We start from the raw sequence: 26,071 nt of genomic DNA on the forward strand, positions 1-26,071 counted from the left end.
AGGTTTTTTGAATAGATGCTGCTTGAATCATCTAAATATTTGACTTTGATTTATTTGTCTTGAACAGTAATGTCCACATAAGAAGTAATGGTGTTGAGGCACTTTGCTCAATTTTAGTTTTCTATTTAAGTTGTAATTCAACTCATGAATTAGTAAAATAGCCAGGAAATTTTAAATGACCTGACTGGATCTGTGAATCACTTTTAGTTAGTTATTTTAGAGTTTATATGCTATGTCCATCCCTCTCAGTTTGCTTTTGGCAAGAAAAAAGATTATCATCCTGAAGAATTATTTTATTTTTATTCAAGGTTTTAATAAAATGAGAGGAAAAATTATGTTTTGACATTTCTAAATTAAATGTTTAAAAATCTGATTATTTGCAGGATGCAATATATGTTCAAATAATTAAAATAAATGAAAAATCATATAATAGTGGTGAAAAGAAAAAAACAAACAGTGGGAGGAAGAGCAAGAAAGGCTATGTTCTTCCATATCCTTCTAGATCTGGAGTTGGCAAATTAAGGCCCAAGGGACTATTTAGTAAATAAAGTTTTACTGACACACAGCCATGCCATTTATTTGCATTTTGTCTATGGTTGCTTTCATGCTACACTAGCAGAGTTAAGTAGCTGTGATAGAAATTTTCTGGCCCTAGAATATTTACTTGTTGGCCCTTCACAGAAAAAGCTTGCCAACCCCTTCTCTATATATATTACCCTCAAAATGACAGCACAGATGATTGTTTCCAAACCTGGGAAAGGCAGATTTAGGCATTAAGGTGATAAATGAATAAATAGGAAATATGATCTTTGACCTTTGCATTTTAAACCCTGTGAAAATTGACTAGTCTGCAAAAGGCCATTTGCCAATGAAAACCTTTTAAATTATGTTAATTTGCTTCTTTCCATCACCACAAGAACTGCCTGTACATAGCTCTTTGTTCTTCTGAACATACGCTATTCTTAACTACTTACAGGTGTATTGGAATAATATCAAATCATGGCTACGAATACTGAACTCCCAAAGAGCTGTACCTATCGAGTCATACTCAAAGTGGTCCTTGCTAGAGAATTTTTTGTGCATAATTTAATCTTGGGGGTCCTGGGAAGATGATAAGAAAGCAAAGGAAAAAGTGATTTCACTGCACCTGATCCCTACAACATTGTTGTAAAGGCGTTATTTCACTTTATCTTTGGGGAAACATAGTGAGATAAAGTTGCTCTGCTAAAGTTACATAGTTAGTGGCAAAATTTTAGGCTTTTGGACTTCTGGTTCTTGTGAAATTCTATCACTTCTAGTGCATCATTGCCCAATAGAACTTCCTGTGATGATGGCAATGATAAGTATTGGTGCTGTCCATTATACAGCCACATATGACCATTAAGCACAGAGAACTGAATTTTAAAGAGTATTTAATTTCAAGTAATTATTAGCCACTTGTTGCTGGTAGCTACCATTTTGGACAGCACAGCTCTATAGTCTAAATCTACTGGTTTATTATGCATTACTTTCACATCAGAGGAGCTCACATTGATTCAGTGCTTCCTTTGTTCCAGGAACTTTACAGCTGTTGCCTTAATTAGTCCTCTTAGCATCCCTGTGACTTTATCATTCCTCCATTACAGATGAGATGTTTTACAGGTGATATGTATCTCAGGGCAGGTAAGAACATGACTAAGAACACAGTACCGATATGTGACTGGTCAGGATTGAAGTCCGATATTCTGAATCCAAAGCTAGTGCTTTTTATTAAACCTGTCAGGACCCAAATCCGGTATAGTTATGCTGCTGATAGCATTGGATAATTTGAAAGAATGTTAGAGGCAAAGATGTTTAGCAAGCTGGGTGCTTGAATTGTTTGCCTTTTTAGTGTACCTTATACCTTGGGAAGGAAAATTTAAAAGCTGAAAGATCGTCCTGTGCAGTTGGACAAGTTGTATAGACTATAATGGGAATGGCACCTTTCCACACTCACACAGTAAGACATAAGGCAGGGGCCATTTTCTAGGGACCTAATTCCAAGTGCCTTTTTGCTAATTCGTTGCCTTCCCTGATACACAAAATGATTACCACCCACAAGACGAAAGGCAGAGGGGCAGGAAAGGTGAAGGCTGGAGAGAGTATTATCATAGAAGTAGGAGAAAATTTAGATAGAAGTATCATTATTCTTCTGAAAAATTTGGGTCCAGAAGTCTTGTCTCATATTTTAATATTCAAAATAGGCCAGTTGCAATTCTTGAGTACCTTATGCCAAACATCACAAATCAATTAGATTTTATATGCCAACTATGGAAAAATATATCTTTTTTCTTGTTCCTCTCTTGTGTGTGCAGAGGCAGTGTGTGGAGGCATGTGTTTTTTGTTTGTTTTTTTAACTGGGAGCCCTTCTAGCCCTTTTCCTAGCTACAGGAGAAAGAAATGAAATACAGTCATTATGTAGCAGTTATTTAGAGATCTGTTCTCAAAGATCAGACAGAAACTGGGATAGACTGGAAGATTTGGAGGTTCTTATTTGGAGTTAATTTTCAGTTGTCTTTTAATGTTGACTATTCATGTACTCTAAATCCTTATAATTATTTCCCCTGAGGGAGAAGGGGAAAGTTTAAAAGACCTTGTATTAAGAGCACAAGCTACAAACAAAGACTAGATAAGCTGCAATCTATTAAAATAAAGAAATTGTTTGCAGAAAGTTTTTCCAGAGAGTGGAAACAACCCAAATGTCCATCAGCCAATGACTGGATAAAAGAAATGGGGTATATCCATGTTCATGAATAAAAAGGAATGAAGTACAGGAATACTACAGCATGGAAGAACCTTGAAAGCATTAAGCCAAATGAAGGAAGGCCATATATTATATGATTATATGATTATATGATTCCACTTTTAGGAAATGTCCATGGTACACAAATCTATAGAGGTAGCATATAGATTAGTTGTTGCCAGGACTGGAGAGGAGAGGAGAATGGGGAGTGACTGCTAATGGGTTTTCTTTTGGGGTGACAAAAATGGTCAAAGATTAGATAGCAGTGACGGTTGCACAACTCTTTGAATATACTAAAAACCACTGAACTGTATACTTTTCAGGGTGAATTTTATAGTATATGAATTCTCAATAAAGCTGTTCTAGATACAGGATGGATAGACAGATAGGTAGGTAGGAGGCTTTGTATTAGGAGTTGCTTGTGTTAATACGGGCAAAGGTTGGGTTTTCTTTCCAGCTCTTCATTTATATTATCTTCATTTATATTATCAGAGGAACAGACCACTGAACAGGAAGACAGAGTAGTGAAAATAAGCTAAACAGAAAAAAGAACAAAAAGAAAAGAGGACAGTTTAAGAGTCCTCTAGAACAACATCAAGCATACTAACATCCCCACTGTAGGGGTCCCAGAAGTAGAAGAGAGAGAGGGAGGGACAGAGAACATATGTGAAGACATAATAGCTGAAAACTTTCCTAACCTGAGAAAGGAAACAGGCATCCAGGTCCTGAAAGCACAGAGAGTCCCAACAAGGTCAACCCAAAGAGCTCCATACCAAAGCATGTTGTAGTTAAAATGGCAGAAATCAAAGAGAGAATGTTAAAAGCAGCAAAGGAAAAGTAACAAGTCACATATAGGGGAACTCCCATAATATCAGCTGACTTTTCAGTAGAAACTGCAGGCCAGAAGGGAGTGAAGTAATATATTTAAAGTGATGAAAGGAAAAAAACCCTAAAACCAAGAATAATCTACTTCGCAAGGCTACCATTCAGATTTCAAAAAGAGTCTTACAGTTAAGCAAAAACTAAGAGTTTGGTACCACAAAACAAGCTCTATATGAAATGTTAAAAGGACTTCTCTAAGCAGAAGAGAAAAGCAGAAAAGGCCATAACCAGAAATATGAAAATTATGAAAGGAAAAATCTCATTGATAAAGGCAACTGTACAGTAAAGGTCAACCACTTATAAAGCTAGTAGGAAGGTTAAAAGGCAGAAGTAGTAAAATCATCTGTACCCAAAATAACTAATTAAGGGATACACAAAAGTCTGTAAAATATGATGTCAAATACAGTAAATGTGGTGGGGAAGTAAAAATGCAGGGTTGTTAAAATGCATTCAAACTTAAGAGACCAGCAAATTAAAATCATATATCTATCTATCTATCTATATATCGATATATATATAGATATATATGGCTATATATAAACCTCATGGTAATCACAAAAAATCTGTAATAGATACACACACAAAAAAAAGAGTAAGAAATCCCAACATACACTAAAGATAGTCATCAAACCACAAGGGGAATGACCAAAAAAAGAAGAAAGGAACCAAAAAAACCACAAAAACAACTCCTGAACAATTAACAAAATGGCAATAAGTACATCCTATCAATAATTACTTTAAGTACACATGGACCAAATACTATCAGAAGACACAGAGTGGCGGAATGGATACAAAAACAAGACCCATATATATGGTGCCTACGAGAGACTAACCTGAAATCTAAAGACACAAACAGACTGAAAGTGAGAAGCTGGAAATGGTATTTTATGCAAATGGAAAGGAAAAGAAAGCTGGGGTTGTGATACTTATAACCAACAATAGAGACTTTAAAACAAAAACTGTAACAAGACAAAGAAGGATATTATGTAAGGATAAAGGGATCTATCCAACAGGAAGATATAACAATTGTGTGTGTGTGTGTGTATATATATATATATATATATATGCACTAAATACAGGAGCACCTAAATACCTAAGAAATATATAAACAACCATAAAGAGAGAAATTGAGAGTAACACAGTAATACTACAGGACTTACATCAATGGACAGATCATTCAGACAGAAAATCAATAAGGAAACACTGGTCTTAAATGATACCCTAGACCAGGCAAACTGTATGACATTCTATCCAAAAACAGCAGAGTACACATTCTTTTCCAACGCACATGAAACATTCTCCAGGATAGATCACATGCTAGGCCACAAAAGAAGTCTAAGTTAATTTAAGAAAATTGAAATCATATCAAACGTCTTTTCTGACCTCAAAACTTTGAGACTAGAAGTTAACTACAAGAAAAAAAAACCCACAAAAAACAAAAACACATGGTGTCTAAACAATATGCTACTAAACAACCAACGGATCACTGGAGAAATCAAACAGGAAAACAAAAAAATACCTGGAGACAAATATAAATTAAAACATGCAATCCAAAATCTATGGGATATAGCAAAAAGCAGTTCTAAGAGGTAAGTTTATAGTAATACAAGCCTACCTCAGAAAACAAGAGAAATCTCAAATAACCAATCAGCCTTATACCTAAAGAAATAGAAAAAGAAGACTATACAAAACCCAAAGTTAGTAGAAAGAAAGAGCAGAAGTAAATGAAATCGATACTAAAAAAAAAAAAAAAAACAGTAAAGGTTAATGAAACTAAGAGCTGGTTCTTTGAAAAAACAAAATTGATAAACCTTTAACTAGAATCATCAAGAAAAAAAGAGAAGACCCAAATAAATAAAATTAGAAATGAAAACCCAAACATAAATGGTCAACTAATCTATGACAAAGGAGACAAGAATGTACAATGGGGAAAAGACAGCCTCTTAAATGGTATTGGGAAAACTGGACAACTTTCTCATACCATGTACAAAAATAAACTCAAAACGGGTTAAACATTCAATAAATGGTATTGGGAAAACTGGGCAGGTACATGCAAAAGAAACTGGACAACTTTCTCATATCATGTACAAAAATAAACTTGAAATGGATTGAAGACTTAAATATAAGACCCCAAACCATAAAATTTCTAGAAGAAAACATCAGCAGTATGTTCTTTGACATCAGTCTTATCAATATTCTTTTGGATGTGTTTCCTCAGGCAAGGGAAACAAAAGCAAAAATAAACAAATGGGACTACATCAAACTAAAATGCCTTTGCACAGCGAAGAAAATTATCAACTAAACGAAGAGTCCCCATACTGAAAGGGAGACGATATTGGCAAACGATATATCCAAGAAGTAGTTAATATCCAAAATATACAAAGAACACATACAACTTGACATCAAATACACAAAGAACTCAATTAAAAAGTGGGCAAACGACCTGAATAAACATTTAAGACAACATACAGATGGCCAACAGGCACATGAAAAAATGGTCAACATCACTAATCGTTAGGAAAATGTAAATCAAAACCACAATGAGGTATCACCTCACACTGTCAAAACGGCTATTATCAAAAAGACAACAAACAGCAAGTATTGGCAAGAAAGTGGAGAAAAGGGAATTCTCATACATTGTTGGTGGGAATGTAAATTGGTGCAGCCACTATGGAAAACAGTATAGAGACTTCTCAAAAAATTAAGTTAGAACTACCGTATTATCCAGCAATTCCACCCCTGGGTATTTATCAGAGGAAAACAAAAACACTAATTTGAAAAGATATATACATCCCTATGTTCATTGCAGCATTATTTACAGTAGCCAAGATATGGAAACAACCTTTGGGCACATCAATAGGTGAATGGATAAAGAAGATGTGATACACACACACACACACACACGCACACACACACACGTACACACAATGGAATACTACTCAACCATTAAAAAAGAATGGAATCTTGCCATTTGCAGCAACATGAATGGACCTAGAGGGCATTATGCTCATTGAAATAAGTCAGAGAAAGACAAATATTGTATGATATCACTTATATGTGGACTCTAAAAAACAAAACAAACGAACATAACAGAAACAGTCATAGATACAGAGAACAAACAGATGGTTGCCAGAGGGGATGGGGTGAATGGAGGCGAGAAGTGAGGGAGATTAAGGCGTACAAACTTAAAATTAAAAAATAAATGAGTCATACGTATGAAATATAATGTGTGGTGAATATAGTCAATGATTATGTAATATCTTTCTATGGTGACACATGACACCTGGACTTATCATGATGTTCATTTTGAAATGTATAGAAATATGGAATCACTATGTTGTGTACCAGGAACTTAACATAGTGTTGTAAGTCAACTATACTTCAGAAACAGTCACATAACAAATTCATATGAAAAGAGATCATATTCGTGGTTACTAAAGGCAGGGGTTAGGGAGAGGAGGAATTGGATGAAGGTGGTCAAAAGGTACAAACTTCCAGTTACAAGATAAATAAATATTAGGGATGTAGTGTACAACATGACTAATATAATTAATACTGCTGTACGTTATACATGAAAGTTGTTAAAAGAGTGAATCCTAAAGATTTTCATCACAAGGAAACTTCTTTTTTCTGTTTCTTTTGTATCTATATCACATATTGAATATTCACTAAACTCAGTATGGTAATCATTTCATGACGTATTTAAGTCAAATCATTATGCTGTACACCTTAAACTTATGCAATGCTGCATATCAATTATATCTCAATAAAAGTGAAAAAATTGAATATAAAAATATTTTTTAATGCTCGTAGTTGCACCTCTTCATGGTTTGGAAATCCCTGCTGTATGGCAACAGGTATATCAGGAAGAGGGAACAGCTGGGTTGATCTGTCTGACTGAAGCAAAGGCTGGAAGCTCTGTGCTGAAAACAGGAATGATTTGATGCCAAAGGATATATCTCTTCACCACCATCAAGGAAATGTGAATGGTGACAGCACACACTACCAACTAGATCAAGATGACCCTGGCCCAGTTGAACAGTTTCCTATCCACCCCTCTCCCCCAGAATTTTTACCACTGTCACAGACTCAGGAAAGGAGTTGAATATCACTTTCCAGCTCTCAGAGAGGTAGACAACTGATCTCAGATAAGGTGGGCAGTGAATCAAAGAGAATTTGCACAATTTTGGAACAAAAATAATAAAGAGATGGCCTGTGTCAGTGATGAGCAAGAAAATGAAGAGCATAGTATCTGTGCTACACAGTAAAGGAGAAAGAGAAGCTCCACATGTAACGGACAAATGACCCCTTTTGGAAAAACATAAAATGTATTACTCAAGAAATAGAAAACATTACTGATAAAGCTTCATGGTATGGAAGAACTTAAGAAGAATATTAGTTCAGTTAATAAACAAAAACATGATCACACTGACTTACAAATAGAGGAAGTAAAGGGAGCTAAGGAAACCAATTGAGGACCAGAACAACAATATTCAAGAACTGATAAATAAGTCACAAGGATCAATGAATCTTAAATATACTGCAATGCACAGGAGACCCCCACACCCCACAATGAAGAGTTTTCTGGCGCCAAATGTCATTAGAGTCAAAGCTGAGAAACCCACATTTAATTGCATTTATTAACTTACGATAGTAAATATGGGTTATTGGTATAATTAAAATAAAGATACCAAAAGAAAAAAAAGTACTAAAGGGAAAAAAAGCTGAAACACTGATGTTAAATGAAGGATTGTATGATTCACAATGAATGCAAAGGGGAAAATGAAGAAGTTAAAGCACTTAGGAGAAAATAACAAAGATAATACAACATAAAGAAAATTGGTGCCATTGCAGGAGGGATACCAACAACTGAAAATGAAAGTTATTTTAAAGATAGGACAAAACCTCATTGGAAAGAATGTGGAAATATGCCTCAACAATGAAAAGAACACTGTACTCCAGGAAATATCAATAACAAAAGTTGACTATTTAAAGACCAAATTTCTCAAGTTTGAAGACAGAGAATGCTTCACTGCCCTGACTGAACATACAAATGAGAATATACAAGAGAGAGACAATCATACTGGACTTATATTTCTCTCCAATCATTTTTAATATCAGAAGACAGTGAAACAAAATATGTAAAATTCTTAGGGAAAGCAAGTGATACCCAAGAATATGTTAGCCAGCCAAGTGATCACTTTTATCACATTATTGTCTGTGAGAAAGATTGGGAATAATTTCAATATCTATTTATAGGTAATTGAGCAAATAAACTATATTCTGTCTAATCAGTGGAATACTATGTAACCATTAAGAATGACGAAGTAGGGCTTCCCTGGTGGCGCAGTGGTTGAGAGTCCGCCTGCCGATGCAGGGGATGTGGGTTCGTGCCCCGGTCCGGGAAGATCCCACATGCTGCGGAGCTGCTGGGCCCGTGAGCCATGGCCGCTGAGCCTGCACGTCCGGAGCCTGTGCTCCGCAACGGGAGAGGCCACAACAGTGAGAGGCCCGCATACCACAAAAAAAAAAAAAAAAAGAATGACGAAGTAGACATAGGCTTATTTGTGAACAGGTGTTCATAATACACATGATAGCATTTGAACTTAATAGATATCTACAAGACATTTAATCCAAAAGCATCAAAATACACATTCTTTTCAAGTGCGCATGGAATATTCTCCAGGATAGTTCACATTCTAGGCCATAACACAAGTTTCAACAAATTTAAGAGGATAGAAATTGTATCAAGCATCTTTTCTTACCACAAATGTATGAAACTAGAAATCAATTACAGGAATAAAAATAAAGACAAACACATGTAGACTAAGCAACATGCTAATAAAAAACCACTGGGTCAATGAAGAAATCAAAAAGGAAATCAGAAAATATCTCAAGACAAATGAAAACAGAAACACAACCATACAAAATCTATGGGAAGCAGCAAAAGCAGTTCTTAGAGGGAAGTTTATAGTGATACAGTCCTACCTCAAGAAACAAAAAAAAAAAATTCTCAAAGAAACAACCTAACCTACCATCTAAGGGAATTAGAAAAAGAAGAACAAACAAAGCCCAAAGTCATCAAAAGGAAAGTAAAAATCAAGATCAGAGTATAAATAAATGAAACAGAAAACCCCCCGAAAAAAACTAAAAAGATCAATGAAACCAAGAACTGTTTTTTTGAAAAGATAATCAAAATTGATGAACCTTTAGCAAGGATCATTAGGAAAAAAAGAGAGAGGACCCAGATACACACACACACACACACACACACACACACACACACACACACAAAGAAATGAAAGAAGAGAAATTACAACTGATATCACAGAGTTACAAACAACTGTAAGAGAATACTGCAAACAGTTATATACAAACTGGACAATCTAGAAGGCATGGATAAATTCCTAGAAACATACAATCTTCTAAAACTGAATCAGGAAGAAATAGATTATCTGAACAGACCTATCACTATTATTGACATTGAATCAGTAATCAAAAAATTCCCAGCAAAGTCCAGGACCGGATGGCTTCATGGAGGAATTGTACCAAACTTATAAAGAAGAGCTAATACCTATCCTTCTCAAACTATTCAAAAAAACTGAAGAGGAGGGAAGAATCCGAAATTCATTCTACCTGGCCACCATTACCCTGATACTAAAACCAGACAAAGACATAAAAAAAGGAAATTACAGGCTAAAACTCTGATGAATATAGATGTAAAAATGCTCAACAAAATATTAGCAAAGTAAATTCAACAATATACAAAAATGATTGTATACCATGATAAAACAAACAAAACCACCAGCAAAGTGAAAAAAAAACTTAATGGAGGGCTTCCCTGGTGGCGCAGTGGTTGGGAGTCCGCCTGCCGATGCAGGGGACACGGGTTCGTGCCCCGGTCTGGGAAGATCCCACATGCCGCGGAACGGCTGGGCCCGTGGGCCATGGCCGCTGAGCCTGCGCGTCCGGAGCCTGTGCTCCGCAACGGGAGAGGCCACAACAGTGAGAGGCCCGCGTACCAGAATAAAAAAAAAAAAAAAAAAAAAAAAAAAAAAAAAAAAAAACTTAATGGAATAGCAGAAAACATTTGCAAATGATATGCCTGATAATGGTTAATATCCAACTTATATTTAAAAAACTACTATGTATGAAATAAATAAGATACAAGGATGTAATGTACAGCACAGCAAATATAATCCATATCTTATAACTTTAAATGGATTGTAATCTATAAAAATATTGAATCCCTATGTTGTACACCTTAAGCTAATATAATATTGCAAATCAACTGTAGTTTAATTTTAAAAGTGTTCATAATATATGCTGCAGAAGAGCAGTAACAAACAATACATGAGATAATATTTTTTTTTAATTTGTTCATGTGTTTATATCTGTAAGCATAGAAAATTTATCATAAGGATATAAATTAATTTTGTTTTCTTTTAATTTAACTTATTGGTTCTCAACTGGGGACAGTTTTTCTCCTTCAGGGACATCTGGCAATATCTGAGACTTCTGTTTGTTAGAACTGGGAGAATGCAGCTCACTTCTAATAGCGCTGAGAATGCAGCTAAATATCCTCACGTACAGGACAGCCCTCCACAAGGAAAAATCATTCAGCCCAAAAATCAATAGTGCTGAGATTGAGAAACCCTGATGTAATTGTATTTACTAATTTACTATGGTAAATATGGGTTACTGATATAATAAAAATAAAGTTACCAAAAAATACTGTATCAAGTGAAACTGGCGAAGATTTTGCTTAGTAGATGAATGTGTTCAAGTTAAAAAGATATAAATTCATTTATGCAGTCCTTTGTTAGGGGTCTTGAATTAATTTGCAATGCAAATCTTCACTAAGTGAAAACTTAGTAAATCATACTGTTCTTTTAAATAATAGTCTGTGTTGGGAGGATAAATATCAAGTTGTAAAAGAAAAGAAAATATGGTCAATATAGACCCAAGTAAAAGTTTGTTTTTAAAATGATCTATTTAAATAACCTCCTCATTCACTTTACATTGTAGTATCTCAGAATAAATGATAATTTAATCTTAGGCCTGGGATTGGAATAATTAGTGATCCCCAACTAGTATATATTTCACGGATATACACCCCCAGTATTGTTTAATACATAGGAATTATTTTTTTCTACAGTATGAGTTGTGAGATATTAAAAGTGTTTCATTTGTTTGGAGTTCCTTAAACCTTTGAAGTGTGTTGTCTAAAATTCTCACCCTTGAAATTATGTCCCATTGGGTTCAAGTGATACATGTCAAAGAGTATGTGGATCTATGTTGAAGCCTTTAGTGGGGATAAAACTTGCTGTTTAAGAAGAAGCGTAATGTAAAGACAAGCCAGCACTGCAGAAACATGACTGGTTAAAGGGAACGTGGCAGACTTTGCCTCCTGCATATATAAAAATTGTGTTCAAGCCATTCGACAGTTCTTCCCAAACTGCAACAGACTGCTGGAGAGGACCAAATGCTGCTCAAACGTGTCGTCACTTTAGTGCTCAAGTTGCAAATATGGCTAGTATGTTGAAGGTTCTACTGAGTGTTTTCGTCCTTGGAAGCATAATATCTAAAATTCTAGTACTTGAAAGTGTGCCATGAACACAAAACCTCTTCAGGATCATGGTCCCGGCAAAAGTCATTTTAAAATTAGAGCTTGAAAAATGTAGCTAATTAAATTTAATTCAAACAAATGTTTATCTAACATCTGCTCTTCCCCAGCAACGTGGCAGCTGCTGGGAGAAAACAGTACATAAAGACAAACCCTCTACTCAAGGAATGGACCATCCAGATGTGCTTAGAACTACTCACTGGCACTTGACAGGACTTAGAGGAGTGATGTAAAATGAAACACTAGAAAAGCCTGAGATGAATTTTCCATAGACGATAATCATATCATGTGTTCCTGTAATGTTTATGTCAATATGAGGGATTTTATGTCTTTGGGGGCAGCTTTTATGCCCTAAAAAGATTTTTCAGAGATTTAAATTGGTTTAAAAATTAATATTGATTAAGTTATAAATTTTAAAGCCTACTTCCTAAACTTATAGAGCTTCTTATTCTATTTGTAAATCTTTCTAATTTTAATAAATCATTTTTAAGGGGCCTTTGATACATGTTTTGGTCTATTTTTAAGTTTAGTGGAATTTCTTTAAACACTCAAACTGTCATACAGATTTAATATGTTCCATTTTATTTTTGATTGTTCTCAATTTTATGACAAGCCATCCCAAGAACTTAAGGAATTCTCAGAAATCTAATAAATAAGTTAAAATAGTCATACTTAAATTAAAATAGTAACTCTTAAATTATCTTAAATGTGCTAATATTGTTTATGTATTGATACTTAGTAAGATTTCAGTTTAAAACCCAAGTATTTTTCAAGTGCTCACACACACATTAGATTGGAAACATGACGCTGACTTGTTAATCTAAACACTTCTTACATATGACAAGTACACAGAATACCATATTTTACACAAAAGTGTTGAACATTTTCATGTCTTAAACATTTCTCTGCTTAACTCTTACTCTTCCTGGGCTAGCTGCAGTATTGAAAGTAATCAGTTTGGCCTGGACACAGGAGGGTGGGGCACCTCCTTACAGCATGGTCAAAGTGGAAGTCTAGGCTCCCTAGTTGTCTTTTGCTTGCTTGGGTGGGGTGGGTCACAGGTTATCTCTGTGGTTTCTCAGTGAAGTAGCGAAATGATGGTCTAAATGTTTTCTTTCTTGCTAGGCTCCTCCTCTTCTTGTCCTTTGACTACAAAGAACAGGCTTTTGTTGGAGCTTTTCTTGTCTGTACCCATTGGCATTTCCAGGTTGCCAGGTTCTGTAGTTCCAAGTCTGGAATATATGAGACAAACGGAAAACCCAGTAAACTTGCCACCTTGTTCCTGGTTTCCTGAGGTGCCTAGGAAATCTTTTCTTCACCTTTCAGAGTCATCTTATGTTTGTTTTATACATAATGTGCAAGATTTTTAGTTGTAATTTTTGAAAGGAAAAGAGGAAAGTGCCTCTACTCCTTCTTCCCCGAAGTGGACAACCCCCTCCATAGACTGTTGAACTGAGTTCATTTAGGAGAAAAAAAATGCCCTTGTTCTCTATGATCTTTTTGCTCAGTTGCTCATTTTGGTTGTTTTTTGTTTTTTTTTGTTTGTTTGTTTGTTTTTACCATGTAAAAACATTACAGTCATGCTTTTGGTTAGAATTTTTGAACCTAAGAAAATATGAAAAAGGAAATTAAAATCTCACATAATTCCACTGCTACTGTTCACATCTTGGTATGCTTCATTTATTATTCAATGCCTTGATAGGCAAATAGATGGATAGACTTGTTTTACTATTTAGTATTGCACTATGTGCAGCTTCATATCATTTTTCTCTTAACATTACATTATGGGCATTTTTGCAGCCACCATTACCTCTTCTTTAATTACCTTCTCAAAGCAGCTACCCACATCTATAGGTGAAGATGAAAATCCTGGTAGTCAGATATCAAACATGCTCTTTACTTGGACAGTTTTGTGGAGAATTGCATTACTGTACAGTGGTACAATTATGGAAACCCACATTTCCAGGAAGGAATAAAACTTTGCTATATGCTCCTACATTTTATTTACCCACTTAAAATCTTATATTTGAAGGAGTTAGTATTAATAATCGTGGAGGCTCTAACCAACCCTGAAATTATTAGACATCTGTGAATTTCTGGACCCTTTGAGAAAAGTAAGTTCTTAGTTTCATCTATCCAAAGCGTTTTCCCAATGGATAATATTTCAGGGTTCTTAGTTTTCTTTCTTGGATGAGTGAGAAATGCTCAGCCTGAACTCATGTCTTTGGTTTGGTTTGGTTAGAAGCAGAACTTGAAACAAACATTCTTATGCAAATAATTTATTGAGATCAAGTTCTTTGGAAAAGCATAAGAGGGATGAGGGGGAATGGCATAGTCCAAAGGAAGGGACTAGATAAAGATGTAGTTTCAAGAGACATCTAGCCTAAGCCGCATCCCATGAGCTTAGTGGCAGTGGTTGTCTCATCCAGAGGAAAGCAGACCAGACTGTTCAGTACCTGCATCATCATTGGTTATTGGGCTCCCCTTGGAGGAAAGTGTTGTTTTGGGTAACCTCTCAGGTATCTGAATGAGGCAGCTCCTGTCACTCAAGGGCATTACTATGGAGAAGTATACAGATGTAAGTTGTTAACTGTCCTTACCAACAGAAGGTGGAGGACAGATACATCTGCTACAACTTCTTTCTTTATTCAATAAAAACTGGTACTAATCCCTGTATTAGGTATTGTCTACTGCATTAGGGCACCATGGAGACCCAGACAACAGTTGTGTTCTCTAAACTCTTGGCCTTTGCAACCCAATGTAGAAGACAGACTTCAAATCAATGTCACAAATGTTAGAGTATAACTAATAACAGAGACGTCAGGAGAAAAATGTTCTGATATAAAGTAACACATATAAAGTAACACAAATCTCTGGTAAAGAAATTTGTCTTACCCCAGGATGGAAGGAAAGGCTTGCCTAAGGAAGCTGCTTTTGAGCTAAGAATTGATGAATAAATATACTGAATTAAGATACTGGCTAATAAGGGACGAGGGAAAGAAGCATAAGAGACAGTTCTAGGTAGAGGGGGAATCGCATGTGCGAGGATCTTGTGCTGGGGTACATGGCCCAGTCTCTTAAATCGATATGTCTAATGTTGTTCCACTACAGAAAGCAAGGGGGAAAGTGTTGGAGAGGATATCCAAACAATTGCCACATGAATGTTGTATAACAAACTACCTCAAAACACAGTGGGTTAAAACAATAAGCATTTATTTTGCTCCCGAGTCTGAGTCAGTGGTTTAGGCTGGGCTCTTTATGATTTGGCTCTGTATGACATGTCTGCGAACCAGCTAGCTGATGGTTGATTTAGGTTAACTTTGGCTGGGACACCTGGACAACTTGGCTCTGTTCTGTGTGTCTCATCCTTCACCATCCTTGCCAGGGCATGTTCTAACAATCACAGAAGAGCAAGAGCAAAACCCAAAACGCAAGCACTTTTTTAGGCATCTGTTTGCATCACAACTACTAACATTCTGTAGGCCAAAACAAATTACATGACCAAATTTAGAATCAAGATAATATAAATACACTCTACTTTTTGGTGGGTGTTGGTTAAAATCGCATGTCGAAAGTCATGGATACAGGAAAAGACGAAGAATTGGGCCATTGATGTAACCAATCTTATAACAGAGAGGTGGGCAGGGGCCAGACCATTTTGGACCTTAAGCTGTACCAAAGTTGCCATGGCTGCGCAATTGCCCATTTGTAAGTCCGTGGCAGAAATCTGCCTCATCTCCCTCCTCAGCCCTACCTTAGAAATTAAACCATTCCATCAGTTGCATCATTTCCCTTTTTCGTCTACAGACTGCAGTTGTATTCCACATAACCCCTATCCTGTTCGTGCTGTGTTCATGATTCACAGTTTCTATTTCCCTTCCTGTATCGCTAGACTTTGTATTTAATGTACATTTTGCATTCCTCTGAGAAGCTCAAAGTGATTTATACTCCATGTATTAACTAAGCTGTCAGCTACTCCTTTGAGATAGTTACGTATCACAATAGATGGTAGAGAGCTCTAGTATAATTACCGTTTATAGGTACAGCCCAGAGAGGTGCCAAGAGATTCTTGAGTGATTTTTCCCCCAGTATCTCAGAAGGCTAAGACTGAACGATTGGCCCCATGAGTCCTGACTTCTCGTCCAGATTATATTATAGGCACTCTATTCTCTGTTTTAGAAGAAAACCCTATGTGTATTTTCAATTTCTGTAGGGAGATAAGAAAACTCACCAGTTTTATGCTGCCTTATCCAAATGTCAGCAATCTGAGGGGACCACGGAATTGTTTTCCTAACAAATGAGGGAAAGACAGGGGAAAAAGAGGTGTGGTCCTCATAGTATACTCCTCCAGTGGGAGAAGAACCAGTAATATGTTATGTTCTGTTGATGAATGGGAGTAACAGAATATTATAGATCTCATTATCTTGTATGTCTAAATATATTGCAAGGAAAAGAAACATTACAAGAATCTATGACTTCAATTTCAAGTACTCTGATGAAGAACAAGGAAGTTGTATATACTAAAAGCAAAAATAACCCAGAAAATTCAAATGGGAATATACTGGTCACCAACCAAAATCTAAATAAGTGTCCCATTGGCATCTTTTAGTATCTTTAGTATCTGTAATGTGTCTGTCTCCTTTTTGTTCCTGTTGTTTATTTATGCCATCTCTTTTTTAAAAATTAGTCTTTCTAGAAATTTGTTTTCAGAGAACCAGTTTTTGGTTTTGTTAATTCTTCCTGTTGTATTTTTGTTTCATTGATTTCTTGATCCTGTTTAATATGTTTTCTTCTGCTTTTTGGATTTACTGTTCCAAAAATATTTTTCTAGATCTTCAGTTTATTTACTCATTTATATTTGGTCTTTCTTGACATTGCACATATGTATTTAAACTTATCTCTGTTTTTTTTTAATCTACATCTCATTCGTTTATGTTATCTTTCATTGGTGCTGTGTCCTAAATATTTTATAGTTCTCTCACTGTAATTTTCCTTTGGGATCATGAATTATGTAGCAGTGAATTTCTTAAAGTTCTAAGCATGTAGTGTTTAAGCTATTTTTTAATTCTTGGTTTCTACTTTAATTTTATTACTATAATGATAATTATGTAATGATAGTGAAACTTTGAAGTTTGTTGAGAATATAGTCTGTATGATAGTGAAATTTTGAAGTTTGTTGATATTTCTTTATGACATAGTTAATTACTATAGGTAACACATTTATATTTGAAAAGAATTTATTGGTAGAGAATTCAATATATTGCTATTAAATCAGACATAGTAATTCTGTCTTCAAATCTTCTCTATCCTTATGAAGTTTTTGTTAGATTGGTCTCTCCATCTTTAATAGAGTTGTGTTAAAATTCCCAGTTTCAATTTGTCTTTATATATACATTAGGTAATATTGTCAGATGTGTATAAATTAATAGTTATTACATCTTTGAGAGAGTTATTCCTTATGTTATTTTAGTATTCTTCTTTATCCCCAGTAATGCTTTGGACTTAGATTCTATTGTGTCTGTTGTTATAACCCCAGATTTTAGAAGGGTTACTGCTTTACTAGCATGTCTTTTTCATTTCCTTTCTTTCATGTTTTGTTTTAGTTTATTCATTGTAAAAAAAAAAAGCATATAGCTGGCGTTTATGGTTTTTTACCCATTTTGAAAATCTATTTTTAGAAATGATTTTATTTATTGTCATAATTGGTTTATTTGTATTTCTTTCTATAGTCTTATTTTGTGTCTTTTGTTTAAAAAATTGGGGAGGGGGTTCTGCTTTTCATTAGGTAGAGTTTGCTGTATTCCTGTTTTTAACACCCTATTGCTTGATGGTGAGCTGATGCTGTAGTAGGATGAAACTTGAGGGAACTTTGGGAGGATGAATGACTGTTGTATTTGAAAGGATGTGAATTGTTGGGAATCAGAGGGCAAAATGTGGTAGGCAGAATTCTATGGTAGTCCCTAAGATTCCTACCTTCTGGGGATTCCCATCCTGTAGAGTCTACTCCCATTGGGTATGAGCAGGACTGGAGAATATGATGGGACAGCATTCCAGTGGTTAAGTTACATTATATGGCAAAGGTGAAGGGATTTCTCATATATAATTATGGTCTCTAATCAATTGACTATAAGCTAATCAAGAGGGAGGTTATCCTGATTGAGACTTATCTAATCAAGTGAGCCCTTTAATATGAAGGTCTAAAGGTCAAAAACAAGGCAGAGAGATTCTCCTACTGACCTTGAAAAAACATAGTCATGGTGTGAACTCACTGTGGAGGGGGACCTGAGAATACCCTCTAGGAGCTGAGACCAGTCCTCAGCCAATAGCTAGCAAGAAGACCAGGGTTTCAGTCATACAGCTGCAAGAACATGAATTCTGCCAGCAACCTGAGAGAGATTGGAAGCGAATCATTCCTTATTGAGTGCCAGATGAGGGTGCAGCTCAGCCAACACTTTGATTGCAGACTTCTGAGACCCTGAGCAGAGAGGACCCAGCTCACCTGTACCCAGAATCCTGACCCACAAAAACTCAAATATTGAGTGTGTTTGTTTCAAGCAGCTAAACTTGTGATAATTTGTGATACAGCAGTAGAGAACGTACACAGAGGGCATACACTGTACTCTTTAGTTTTAGTAGCAACCCTTGATTTTTTTCCCACATACCTATGTAACTATAACTATTTTAAACAAATCTGAAGTTTTTTATATTATGTCTATCCTCATTCTTAACACAGTTTAATTAACCAAACTGCTCTCTTCCTCATATCTTGTTTTCACCTAACACAGTATTATTTAACACACACCCAAAATAGCCAATACTTAAATTTACTGACATATTTCATCAATTTCTTTAGTCATCATTGTATCTTGTCTCCTAAATCTATATGTCATGTTCTACTATTTTAATGGCTTTTATTCCTTTATTTTTGTCTTTAAATATCCTAAACATTTATTTTAAACTCCTTGTCAGACTCTTCTATAAAGTAAATTTCTTTGAGAGTGAATTTTATCAACAAAAACCCCAGTATTTTAATTTTTGTTTGTTTTCTTGTTTCTGCCTCTCTACCTCCCTCTTTTCCTTTCTCTCTCCCTCTTTAGTTGCTGACACTCAGCAGCTGGACCCTTAGTCTTTATAATGTCCCTTTAAGGCTCCTGTTTCACTGTGATATTAGGGATATTGACTCAGTTTCCATTCACGCAGCTCTGTTTTCGTCCTCTTGCCTCCTGAGGCTTACAGCTTGCTGAAGGCTTTAGTCCCATGTAGTGGTGTGCAACTTTTTTCCCCAGCTACCCTATACCTAGCTTCCAGCAGTGAACCTGACTCCAACTGCCTATCTTTTGTGCATCTCTCTTGGTCACTGTTAACACATAGGAGCCTAACTCTTGGTAGCCACTGCCCACAGTCAGAAACAGAGTCCAACAGCCTGCAGTTTCAGCTCCATTTATTACTTTGTGTTTCTGTTCTATTTTTGATTCAAGATATACTTGTCTTGTTTTTGAGCTGCAGCATACCTTATTGCTTTTTTCCCCCATATTCTTCCTAACATTGTTGTTTGCTTAGAGCAGAGGGAGTATACCAGTGGTTAAATCTTGGGTCCATCTTGCCCACAGGTCCCCTGGCCTTTTAATCCTCACTGCTATCCTTTGAAGTGGGTATTACTATTACCATTTTATCTATGAAGGAACTGAGGTCCATTGATGTTAAGCAGTTTTCTCAAGATCACACAAATAGTACATTGAAAAGCCAAAATACAAATCTAAATTTTTTATTCTGGGGCATAATATCTGAAGTTCTGAATCTTGACAAGAAGGAGCTATTGAAGATGCAAATAAGATAGAAGTGAATAATCGATGGAGGAACACCATAGAGCCTATGAGATGAATAGCCCATGGGAAGCATTGGGTCATGGTCTAAAGGAAAAATGGGTCTTCTGTGGAGACAGGAGACATGGGGAAAACGGAAGGTGGTATTGCAGAGAGATCCCAAAGAAGATACAATGTTGGCTGAGAAATCTAGGTTGATATGTAATAAGTTCTTATTAATTGGAAAGTGAGGTACTCTGCTCAGAGAAGGCGGGGCCAGGAATAGGTATATGCAGGGTGAAGATAGAAAACGATCACTGTAAGAGATTTGATAAAGTATCTGGAAAGAAGGGACTTCCTTGGCGGTCCAGTGGTTAATACTCCATGCTTCCGATGCAGGGAGCCAAAAAAAAAAAAAGAATCTGGAAAGAGAATTTTTAATCTAATTAGATTTGGTAAATTAAAGGAACCCAAAACAACAAATGTAAACATTTGGATCCAGGAAAAATTATTTTTCAATGTTTCTTCTCTCTAATGCCTCAGGCAAGTAGATTGAGACCTTTTTTTTGGATTAATTAGACCCTGTTCCTCTGGCGCTATCTGTATCTGTTGTAAGTGTTTTCAAAGACCTACAATTATGTATTTTCCTCTACTCTTCGTTTTCTGTAATATCTAGTAATAACAACAAGAGCCAGGGTGACTACATACTTTGGTTTGACTTAGATATCCTTAGTTTACACCTTTTGTCCCTATGTTATTAATAGTACTCCCATCACTCTTATAAGTATCCAGATTTGTATAATGAATGATATTATGTATCACCTTAGTAATAACTGTTATTAATGTTTATGATCCAGATCTGTGCTCAGCATTTACATGCTTAATCATATTTCATTCTCATAACTACCCCATGAAGGAAAGTACATGACTATCCCTATCATTAAATGTATTATTTTAGTTATTGATTATTTGTTAAGTGCCTACCATGTACCAGCTAATGTATTATATGTGGGAGATAAAATTATGAGGCCAGTAGATAATATCCCTACTCTTATGCAGAACTTGATTGAGATTTTAGATTGATTTGAGATTTACAAAAGTTGAGCTACTTGATCGAGATCACACCATTTGCAAAAACCCCAAATTTTAACCCAGTTCAGTCTGACATCAAAGCCTAAGTTTTAACCACTACCCATGGTATTTTTAGTAATGATAAGTATTTTAAATTATATACTATTGAGTGATCCAGGTAGCTATATAAATACTAAAAATATCAACATGTGTAAAATTTTAGTAGCAGATTAAAACATCTCACACAACAGTATTTTATGGTGAAAATATTTGATGCAGATATTTAATTTTATGGAAATGTATTCATTTCCATTTGGCCTAGTCATCATTCTATTAAAAGTTGGGAAGGATTAAACTATAATGGTCCTTATTAGAAATATTGTAGCTGGTATGATGACTATCTGCTACAGGCATTAGAAATCTTTGTATGGGATTTTTGTCAACATTGTGTTTAAAATTTTTTCTATGAAAACAAGTACATCCAATTTTCTATAACATAGAACATACAAAGATAGCTCTTTATGGTTCTTTCGTTTTACAAAATTACCTCTTTACAGATGATAAAAATGACAGTGTTCAGAATATCTCATCAATAACTTTAAAAAATATTGATTGTAAGACATGGAACACATAAACCATTACAAAGAAAAGTAAAAGCAGGCCCTTTTGATAGGGGAAAATTTACCTCTTAGTATCTATCAGTTTTTTGAATCAGAAGAATGATAACATGGAGGTGTTAATATTATGCTGCATGAAGGGCCCTTGGGTGACTTTCCAAGGGAGGTCTGAAATAGAAAAATGGAAACTTGAGAAAAATTAGCATGCTAGTTAAGAGCGCCACTATTCAGGGATCAACCAGTAGTAGGGTTTCATTTAATAGCCTCATAAAAGCATTTTTAAAAATGCTTTTCCAGGTAGATAACAAGATTTGTTTCTTCTAATTTTATGACTTTATTGTTATTGTTTATGATTATTAAGTGTGCATTTTTGCTGTTATTTTCTTGCATTATTCCACCAGTTTACTAAAATGAATAAATAGAAATAGTTCAAATTCAAAAGTAGTGATAGAAAATTATTTACTTTATTTACTTTTCATTATTTACTATAGCTTAAGATGAAGCTGTAAGCGTAAGGACTGAATACAAGCTCTGAATCTGAGTTTGCTGGTACAAGCAAACTTACAGGCATGAGATTACTCAGGCAGCCAAACCAGCAAAGTATGTCTAAGAAGTACAGTGAGGAACATCTGAAAGTTGGATTTTATTGTACCACTGCATTATCTGTTTTTATAATGATACCATAATGTATCTCATGCTTTTTATCTTTTTCAAATGGTATGCTGATAAAGTAATTGTGTTTTCTAAGAAAAAGAAATGTGAAATAAGGTTTCCAGTACAAAAATTGATGAATTGTGTTGATAAAGTCAGAGAAGGGCATAAGACTACAGAGGCATTATGCAGAGCTGCATCCTCATGGCAAAAAGCAGCAGAGTTAGTGACATACACACTTGGGAGAGAGAACTGAGTGAACTTTCAGCACAATTCCTTCATTAGGTGACACTGATGACCATTATATAATGCAAGCGACATACACTGGGGAATATAAAGCACTGGTGTTTGAGTTGGCAGGTGCCGTGCATTGCAACTGAATACCAGGCTAAGGTTTCTCAGTATGTGCATAGTATATACTATGAGAGAGAAGTGCTTAAAGAGTTGCTGTTCTGTTTACGAATGAGCATCCATTGTACAAAAGAGATGTTTTATTTGATTGATTAGACATCTGAAAGATATGAGGTGGAATAGAAAATGTATGCTGTAATCAATGATGAAAGAGCACCAACTACCTATGAAGCAATGAAGGACTTTGAATTAAAAGGGTTACACCTGATTATCAATCCAACACCACTTTATTTACAGAGAATAACTCGTAGTCAATAATATGTCTCTGGAGCTTGATCTAGTATTGAAAAAATAGTAAATATATATATTTATATTTTATACTTATAAATCAGTATGTACTATTTTATATATTAAATATGTAATACATCATATATTAATACATGATGTGTTACATATAAAAATATAACACAACTTTGTATATATTCTATATGTATTTTATTTATAGTAAAATACAAATACTATTGAATCATGGCAATTGATTTTTAACTCTTTACAGAGTATTATGCACATGTAGCTATTTCAATGTTCTACTTTTCTGCACTGCTGCTGAGGGAAGAAGATGGTTAGATGAACTTTAAAATGAGAGGTGAGATTTAAAAACACATTTCTTCATTACACTGATGATGCCAGTAAAGATTATTTCTATGATTTCACATAGTTTCTCAAGTGGCAAATTTTAGTGATTTATTCAGAATCTTGAATGCGTGCATCTGTCACAAAGAACTAGTGTCATTTTTTATTGTTGAAGATAAAACCTCAAAATTTCTAAACAACAGTTGTGGTGCAAACACCTCAGTCTTTGCAAATTTAGTTCTTTTCAAATGCTTGGTGGCGTCGCGCACTGATCTATGAAGGAAATCTTTGACATATTATTCTGTATGCTTAAAAACTCATCCAAAAGCTGCAACAGGAAAAGGAAGAATTCTTTCTAGGGCTGAAGACCACCAGAGTGCGTTGGGATCCCATTCATTGTGATCCTTCAAGTTAAACATTCAGTCTTACAGCCTTCGAGTGTGATATGTGATATTGTTATGTTTAGTATCAGATTGTGAGCTGGCATGGTGCTCAGTGAGAAATTTTCCTGCAACCTGGGTCTATATTTGGCCTGGATGTCATTTTATAGAAAAAAAGGATATAAAAATAAACTGAGTGGTTGAGGCACATATCCTTCAGCTAATGTTACTTATGCAAGTGGCTATATATACTTTACTTAGCCTATGATATTAGCTTATCAATGTATTATAAAACCATCTCTCTCAATGACATTTAACTTTTATTGTCATTAAATAGTAAATGCTGTTGTATTCTTACATATTTTAATTTACCAAATGTGATGTGAATGTCTGAAAAATCTATTAATTGTTCTATGAATGCCATGAATTGAGAAACACTGGTCCACGTTTTAAGGGATAGAATGAGTCTAAGTCTGTCCAGTGAAAGGCAGACAAAAATAAAAGTGAAGCGTAATCAATGGAAGTCCAAGGAAACACCAAATATGTCAAGGGAGCTAAACTAATATTTTAAAGAATCAAGTTCCCAAAGTGCTCATTCCATGAAGTGATTTTTTGATCATCGGCCTCAGTAAAAAATACATTTTATATCATCCATCCAATACACATATACATCTTTATTAGTCACCTTTGGCCAGGTTATGCTATGGTAGCAAAGAACTCAAAATCGCTGTGGTTTCAAAACACAGGTTTCTTCCTCATTATGTTACGTGTAGACTGTGCGTCCCCAGTTGCTCTGCTCTACTCTGTAGCTCTCTCTTCCAGGCTGTAGGGAGGCTGTGACTCTGCTCCAAGTAGCTTGTCATTCCAGGACTCAGGATAAAGGAGCAGCCCCATCCTGAGGTGTGTTCATGCAGAGGGAAAGGGTAAAGCCCTGAGCCAAACTCCATAATTGCTCCAAAAGCTTCTCTGAGGCTTGGCAGTCTCTCACATGTTTATGCAGATGTTCCTCCACTTACAATGGGGTCAAGCCCTCAAAAACCCATCATAAGTGGAAAGTACATTTAATACACCTAAACTAGAGAACATCGTAGCTTAGCCTAGCCTACTTAAATGTGCTCAGAACACTTACATTGGCCTACGGTTGGGCAAAATCATCTAACACGAAGTCTGTTTTTATAATAAAGTGTTATATAGCTCATATAATTTACTGACTACCGTACCAAAAGTGAAAAACAGAATGGTTCAATACAAAATGGTTATAAGTGTACCGTTGTTCACCCTTGTGACTTTATGGCTGCCTGGGAACTGCAGTGGCTGCCGCTGCCCAGCATCACTAAGGAGTATCTACTGCATGTCACTAGCCTGGCGGAAGATCAAAATTCAGAATTCAAAGTACAGTTTCTATTGAAAGTGTACTGCTCTTGCACCATCCTAAAGTCGAAAAACCATAAGTCAGGGACACTATGTTCCATTGACTCTAGTGAGTCCCCCAGCCCCTCCCAAATATCAATGCAGTGCGGAAGCATTCCCCTCTCGCAGGAGTCCTGCTAGTCAACTGGTAACCAGGAAGGATGAATGGTCCTTCAAAAAGGAAAGTGAGAGAGGGGAGGAGGGAAATATTGAGGAAAATGATACAATCCACTTTATGTGTATGTGTGTATGAGTACATATGTAACTGAACCAAAATTTCACAAAATAATAATTACCCTTATTATGTTTGATACATTCTGATATTTCCCATTTTGTTGTGTTTTATTTTTTTAAATTGGTGGTTGCACCTCACTGAATTGAATATTCAACTCACTGATGGGTTACTACTGGCATTTTGAAAATCCTGTTCCAATAGCCTAAGCAAGTTCTTGCCATTTTTAGAGTGTCACAGTCGGAGAGTGAACAGGTCCTTGATTACTGCTTTTCTTACAGTTGAATGAGACAAGCCCATCTTTTTTTACTCTAAATTTAAGGATATGTGATAGTAAGGGTGGAACGCTAGAGTAAGATGTCAGAGAGCTTAGTCCTGACTCAGCCTCTGACTGGCTGTGTGGCTCATTCACTCTTTCTGCGCCTCGGTTTCCCCATCTGTACACTGTGGATGATGACAGCTGCCCAGCCTGCCTCAAGTGATCAGTGACACTTACATGGTGCCTGGCACTGTTCTAAGCACCTTACATTTACCAACTCATTTAACCCTCCACAGCAACCCTCTAGATAGGTTCTACTGACTTCCTCATTTTACAGAAAAAGAAACTGAGGCACAGAGTGGTGGTTAATGATTTGTAAGTGGTGGATCCAAGATG

The sequence above is a fragment of the Phocoena sinus genome, chromosome 11, assembly GCF_008692025.1.
Source record: "Phocoena sinus isolate mPhoSin1 chromosome 11, mPhoSin1.pri, whole genome shotgun sequence".
Lineage (NCBI taxonomy): Eukaryota > Metazoa > Chordata > Mammalia > Artiodactyla > Phocoenidae > Phocoena > Phocoena sinus.